The sequence below is a fragment of the Ptychodera flava genome, assembly GCF_041260155.1.
Source record: "Ptychodera flava strain L36383 chromosome 23 unlocalized genomic scaffold, AS_Pfla_20210202 Scaffold_23__1_contigs__length_28996876_pilon, whole genome shotgun sequence".
Lineage (NCBI taxonomy): Eukaryota > Metazoa > Hemichordata > Enteropneusta > Ptychoderidae > Ptychodera > Ptychodera flava.
This window is the reverse complement of record NW_027248277.1, coordinates 26,749,633-26,757,366: the sequence shown is the minus strand read 5'-3', so window position 1 is coordinate 26,757,366 and position 7,734 is coordinate 26,749,633. Positions and strand designations below refer to the sequence as shown.

At 35.6% G+C, this 7,734-nt stretch overlaps 1 long non-coding RNA gene across 1 annotated transcript in view; it reads left to right on the top strand.

Annotated features, from left to right (window-relative positions):
- The first annotated feature begins 338 nt into the window (after window positions 1–338).
- The window catches only part of LOC139123561 (uncharacterized), a 75,209-nt gene continuing 67,813 nt past the window's right edge, over window positions 339–7,734 (top strand). Inside the window, exon 1 of the long non-coding RNA XR_011549713.1 lies at window positions 339–436. This is a non-coding gene — a long non-coding RNA (uncharacterized lncRNA). The remainder of the gene's footprint in view (window positions 437–7,734) is intronic.

Below are 7,734 nucleotides of genomic sequence, written 5' to 3'. Positions count from 1 at the left end.
CAAAAATGTATGGTTTGTGCTATTCCATGCTAGTTTACTTAATGTAGGGGAGGATACCCACTACCCCTACCCATTTTTCGCCATTTTTTGCAGTAAATGCAAATCAAAAAACAGCTCAGATAGGTAGTGCATCCCAAATATCCAATGTTAACATCTTTGTTCTTGTTCAGCAGGTCCTAAAGAACAAAAAATACCCATGTAGTAGGGATGGGGGAGTGCACGGTGAACCCCTCCAGCCCAGGGACTAATTTAGTTGGAGGAAAGATATTGTGTATATAATGCAATAAAATGATGAATTATTAACATTGGTTTGATGGCTTATTTCTTTCCTTTTCCCTAGCAAAATGCCACTCCTCTAATCTTGGCAGCAGAAAACGGTCATACAGATGTGGTGAGGATTCTTATTGATGCTGGTGCAAACATAGAGGCACATCAGGTAAGATATGTTGTATTTTGAGTATAATGTACATGAAATACATTGTACTCTGTATTACTGCAAAGTTTGGTGTAAGGAAGTTGTTCATTTGTATTTATTTGTAATTTAACTAGTTGCGATTGTTTAAAGAAACATGGGAAATTAAAACACAAAAATATTTGCATGAATCTTCAAGAAACTAATGTTTTAAGTCCTGGCAACGGACAACAAAACATAAGGATTGCACGTGGAAATTGTAAGTGTAACATTTTTATCTGATATATCGCTTGTAGATGATTATAGTTTGTGTCTGTTGATTGTCAAATTTCAATCATCATCACCATCATACTTCAAAGTAAATACAATTGTGGTCTACAATGATAAGCCAACAACTACTCATTTGAAAGAATGATTCCAACAGTATAAGATAAAACAGCCAAACTATTGGCAACCAAAAACAATATATTGTACATTTTGTTGTAAAATCTTATCTTTTTCAGTCCAGAATCTTGATTGTACAACACCATGCAATATTAATAAAACCCTTTGAGGAAACATTTTACCATGTTCACATATTTGAATAAAGATTAGGCGAAGTAATAAGCTGTATTTTCTGAGAGTTTCTAAAGACACAATATTGCTTAGCCATATGTAAATGATTTTCACGTAATTTCTTTAGAATCATTCAGAATCCAATTGCAGAGCAATAGGAGAAGACTTCCTGATAAGGAGAAGATTTAAACAAAAACAGCAATTGTATCCTCAAGATCTCTTTCTCTCTAATGATAAATCACTTTTATGTAAACATCCTTTGGAAGCTTGTAAGAGTAGTTTTATGAATAGCTGTGTGCATGGTTCAGTGCATCTTTTGTTACAACTGCTGCAGCTCAGGTACCACAAAACTATCATAGAATTGGCAAAAGGAAACACAGTTAGCAAGTCTTAGAGTTGATATCTGGTTACACACTAAACAATGGTATATAAAATGTATACACAGAGATACAAATCTAAGTGTATCACTCATTGTACGTAATTTTATGATTCGTGGAGCCCCTTTTTGCACTAGCTAATAACTCTAAAAATTGCTGAACATGTAACTGCCGTCTCATCTGTTGCAATTTTTGTTGTCTTTGGCTGATTATATTGGTGTTCAATCAGTAATTCACGGTGCTTGAGCTTTACCGTTGTAAATTTTAACTCTGCTTTTAAGCTTCCATGAAAATATATAGTTGTGTACTTCTAAGTAGAAGAGCTAGCTATAGAACATTTCAAAAGACCAACAGCAACACGGCAAATGATGAGTTACCCAACAGTTCCGCTCAGCTCAACTGCAGAGGGTGCTTGTATGATCTAAAAGAGAGGCCACTGAGGGACTCTTGAAGTCTACAGGGAAGGGTACTAAGCAGGTCTTATTGTAGTATTCATCAGAAGTCACTTTATTGTATTCAAGTAGAGAGTAGACAGAGCTATGAGGAGAATTTCAACTAAAAAGTTGATGGAAAGGTTTCTATAACAACATATGAGTATGTCAAAGTGCACCAGTCCTTATTATTAGACTTGCGTCCTGTAAGTTGATTTTTCCATCTTTCTAAAATACCCTTACATATCACTTTTTCTATTCAGTGGGGACTAGTCCTATCTATTTGCTCGTCACATGATATATTCTAGCGACTTTTCATTTGATCCCATGACAGCTGTTACATTTTCTTCATGTTAAATATAATTTGCAATTTCACCACTGCATTGTCTAAAAAGCTAATAACCCAAACAACACTTGTTACTCGTTTTATCCTATGAGTTTGCTGCTTGAAGCAAGTGAATTAGGAGTAGGTTAATATCAACTTCACACCACTCTGACACCCGACAAGGGTGGGCCGTGGTTTCTAGTTAGCTTATGACTAATTGAGTTGTACTTAGAGGACAATGTTAGTATTTTTTATGTCTGTATGTTGAATAGTCTACATGTTGAAAAGATTAAATTCATGTTAAATTTAGTGCCCTGAGAATAATAAAATGTGAATTAATAATATGTGCTATTCAGCTTGATGACAGACACTCCATTTATAGTTGACATGTGATCTTTTTTCTGGTAATCCTATTTGTCTCCAAAATTGCAGCCCCACATGGCCATGGGAGACGGTGCTTGAATATAAGTCATAAATCTGTCATTTCCCTCTAGTATATCATTGTATCAATTGTTGGAAATATCAGGTTTGAACTCCTGTAGTATATAAGCGCTGAATTTTGGCTCAAAGCTGTAGGGTTTAAGGTCAAATCTGCCCATTGTGCAGTAGCTGCTTACAAATGCCTATTTACCATGCTGATGTTTAAATATGGTGAAAATTGCCTTTAGCTTTACAGTTACTGAAAATAAATTACAATTTCTCAGAAATAAAAAGTAATTTCTCATCTTTTATCATAGATGTTAAAAAAATTCTTAAACTTTTAAAGGCAGATTGAAATGCATCCTGATGATTTCTGTAGAGAAGGTTGGCCTGCAAGTTTAAGGTATTTTTTTAAAGTTTACTGGTATCTCATTTTACTATGAAAATACAACATAGCAAAATTTGATGTGATTTGCAACAACCAAATTTAATTACAAACCCTGAAGAACCATTGTAGATATTTTTTGTAACTCTTTCCTCCTAGCTAGTTCAAAGAGTATACAGTGAACATCATTGCTTTTTGAGTGTAGACACTTTTGATGAAATACGGTACACACACAAAAAACCAAATGCGGTCAATGCCACAGAAGGCAAATACTACAGGACTAAAGGTTACTTCATTTGTTATTTCCAGTGAAAACTTTAATAGATTTATTTGAGTAGGCTTCAGATGTTAACAGAAACTGTTATCAGTTGTCCAAAAATGACAAAAAATTAACTTTATAATATTTCCTCATACATTTGATACTCAGCTGTTATGGCACTTGGTCACTAACAGCAAAAATTTCCGAACTTTTTGTACGCTAATGTGTGCTGTGTTGTGGTAATGAGCTGAAGAAATGCAGTCAGTCAGAAAACTGACATCGAATGAAAAACCCTTTGCAATGATTCCTTGTTATGGAAAATAATTTATGTTACATGATTTTTAGTTTTCCTGTAGGAGACAACATTCACAAACTGATGTTTGTATATGTCAGCACAGCTGCCACGCATCATACTATGGGAGTAGTAAATGAGTGAATAAATCAAAGCCACTGAATGAATGCCCTAAGAAAATATATTGTTGAGTCTATCACACCAATCTGTAGATATTTGGAAATATTTTGAATGGGTTATTACTGTAATCGGATTGGAATACATTATAATGCACCTGTACTGTGACCATTGGGAATAATTTTGTTTTTTGTCACTCGGGAAAATGTGAAATCTATGGTCGCAGTATACTGTCAGTGTGCGTAAATATGTAATTATGTTGTGTTCTTTCACTCAGTGGAGCTTAGTCTAGTCTGATTATTTAAAAATATTCACGGTAAAAATATCTGACTTTGTTTGATTTGAAATTTTGCTGAAACTAGTTGACTTTTTAGCTACTATAGACTATAGTTATAGAAGCTATTGGGATGGGTATCCGTCCGGCGTCTGTCCCCAGTCTGTCTGTATGTATGTATGTATGTATGTATGTCCGTTTGTGAGGCGTCCGTCCACTCAAATATCTTGAGAACCGCAGTACTTACTGATTTGATATTTGTTGTGTAGATGAAAAATATGATTTTGAGGAACTATTTTTTTTAATTTTTTGATATTGTTGAAAATAGGCAAATTAATGCCAAAAAGGCGTTTTTGGTAAAAAATCTTCTTCTTTATAACCACTGGTCAGACAGCTTTGTTATTTGGTATACAGGTCCCTAGGGATAACCCAACTTAGATTTGTTAAAATTGTGATGAAATATGCAAATCTGTATTTTTACGGAATTTTTTTTTTCCATTTTTGGTCAGGCCATCCTGAAATGAGCTATCAAAGATATCCACCTTCTTCATCAATACATGTGTCACAAAAGGTTATTCTCTACATAACACAGCAGAGCTCTGTCAACTGTTGAGTCACTTGCTTTTTTTCAAAACCACTGTTCAGACAGCTTTAATATTTGGTCTAAAAGTCCCTAGGATGACCTTAGTGAGATAATTTCATACAGTCAGGAAATACTTAATTTTGTATCCATGTCTATTGTAGCTTCAGGGACTTTGGCCCTATGTTTCATATTAGAGTAAATAATATTAACGTTGTAGTTTTAAAATGCAATAACAATGGGTTCATTGAGTAGGAGATTGAATAATTTGTCAAGTGACTTTGTTAAGATCAGAAATTGAACAATTGGCTAAGGGGATATTTGGTTATAAAGGAATATGTTTAAGCATGGTAAATGTGTGTAAGAGGAGTTGGACGATACTCTGGTACACTTACATGTAGATTTGTAAATGAATGTTGAGGGATTAACATAAATTGCAGCGTGAACTGTATCATTTACATCTAAACTCATCATTTTAAAACACTCAAATTTAGAGAAGGCAATGCTTTTAGGAGTGCTTTCTTGGAATTATATATCAATGCCTAAAATACCCTGAAAAACAACTGCTTATTTTCTCCTAATTTTTATAATTTTCATTTCCTTACAAACAGACAGACAGACTAACGAGTGCCTTTTGTCTTAATTAAAAGGGGAGACAATTACCGGTAAAACACATTTTGTCACATTTTCAAATATCAAAATAGAAAGCTGACTGAACTATGAGGAGTCCTTTCATAGAGTTCAACAAAAATGCCAAATAATATTTTCAAAAATGTAACATTGCCTAACAATGCTTTTTTGACAATATACTCCTTTGAGCGCCAAAGTCAATTTCTGTCACCTTGATAAATGTGCAGATTTTGCAAAAATTTGAACCAAAACTGTAGCCAATAAAAAATAGGGTCCGTTTGGTCTAATATTATCAAAAAAAATTACAGAAAAAAATCACAAAAAGTGGAAAATGTTGCACAAAAATTTTGGGTGGGAAAAAAGTACAGCTTTCAAAGGGTTAATAAAAACCTACTTTTGTTTGGTTCTGAAAATATTACTCAAAAGCAAAGTCCCATCTAACATTGGTAATGAACAATGTTGATGGAAACGTTAAAATAACCATGACTGAACTTCATTTTCTAATCAGTCAAATGAGCACAGATTATCAACATTCTGTGTAGAACATTAAACATACTGTCATCTTCCCACCCACCACTAAGATAAAACAGCAGTGAAATGGTTCAATCTGATAATGGATTGTTCAAAAGTGAAATGTTTGATACTAGCAAAGTGCATAGCAGTCCACACTGAAATAATAACCATATAAGAAAGATAAAGTATGCAAGTAGGTTAAGGCATGGGCGTCAAATGTTATCATGAATATGCATTAGGGCTCATAAATATTAATAAAACAACACTGCCCACACATGAGATATAAACAACAGAAAATCTCTAAAATCATATCACAAACAAAGTTCCTAACTGGAACATCATCGAGCCAACGAAGTGACAAAGGACACACTACATGCAGTAGCGTTCACAACAAAAGATAGCCCATAAGCACTGTGTGGAACTTCGAACACACAGAATAGGCCGATCATCGCGTACAAACAAAATCCATACATCGGCCATCCTGAGGTCAAAGTCCACGGCATGAGGAAGGAGGTGACAAGTGTTAATTAACAGAGTCAGACACAAAACGATCCAAACATGAGTATTCTTGCTCCCTGCAAGAAGAATGCAGAGATCAACAGCATAGATACAATATAAAATTAAGGAAGAGATGTGCTTATGTCATGGAGATACATTTGGTACCTCCATGTTTATATAAGCCACTGAGGAACGACCTGGTAGGAATGTGGGGGTCAAAAGGTCACTGTGGTCTGAGACATACTTCCACGTCTCATCATTGCTATAACAACCAATTTGTTAATTTACTCACTAAAGCCTTACCCGATACAGACAGAAAACATATTAAAGCACAAACAAGACGAGAGGGATGATGTGTGCAGCCACTTTCCAACTTAAAACCAGATATGAACTGAATGGCCTCGCGAGCACATTTTGTAAAGTACTTCTTGGGGTATTGGCTTTTATGAAGAAGGAAAATGTGTCAATAGATTAAAACTTTTACAAATCATTTACATTACATTGTTTTTATTCCCGAAATTAATCCAATCTATCTAAATTTGACATTATCCCCACTGCATTACGCAATGAAAAAAAAGAAAAGAAACCATTTGAAAAATTATGATCCAACAATATCTGTCGATGCAAGTGCAAATGGCTGAGCAGGCTCTTGACTGGCAGAGGTCGCGTTTGCGTATAAATTCTGCATATTTCACATAAAATTGCCATGTAGAACGAGTTGACCTACTTCACAGTATCTCAATGTGCCCAAAAACGATACAATCATCTGTGCCGCGCCGTGTAGCAGCAAAATGAGTTCGTGACCTTTGAAGTACGCGTTTCAAAAAATAAATACCCATGGGAACCTGCTCACCACGCCACGCAACTCATGTACAGCTGACTATGGTGCACTTGTCAGGCGATGGTCGATGATTCTGGTTATTGCCTATATTGTCAAGTTCAATGCCTAATTTACGGAAACACGAACTCTGTCTAGTGTATTCGAAGCTCTGCGTACAGGTTGTGCACACGGCCTCTACCACGTGGTGTCCTGTGGACAGTGTGGTACAAGCCGTCGGCCTACCACCGTACCGCCGGGAAACGCAGACCTATTGTACGCAGGAGCTAGCCTACTGCTGCTGATTTAACATCAATGCCAACATGGAAATCTCATGAAAAATTTGTCATTGTTGGTTCTGTAGCTAATACAATCTTGAAAAGCAACTGAAAAGACACAGACTCAATACGTCGCCATAATATTATGCTGATCTCAGCGGAACCATGCCGGAATATAAATTCGCTGACACACACACAAGATTGAAAAGTGTCACTCTACATCTCATTCTCAGAGAAAAATGCATTGATCAAATATTATGACGCTTACCTTCGATAATCTAGCTTTTGGTTCGCTATGTCCACAGTAACCCACACGATTCTTAAAGTCAAACGTGGACACGACGACATCAACAGTCAAAACTCAAGATTTGCGATCAGCGCGGCCGAGTGACTGAATTCAGAAATCACTTTGTGTAAAATGTTTTAGTATAGCGCCCTCAAACATACTTATTTAGCGTCCCATAGACTTATACAGGCCACAAATTTTCTTTTACTCATAACTTGATAAATTCGCAAAGCACAACCACCAAAAACTAATCAGTTCTTGCAAATTTGAAGAACAAATTGTGTG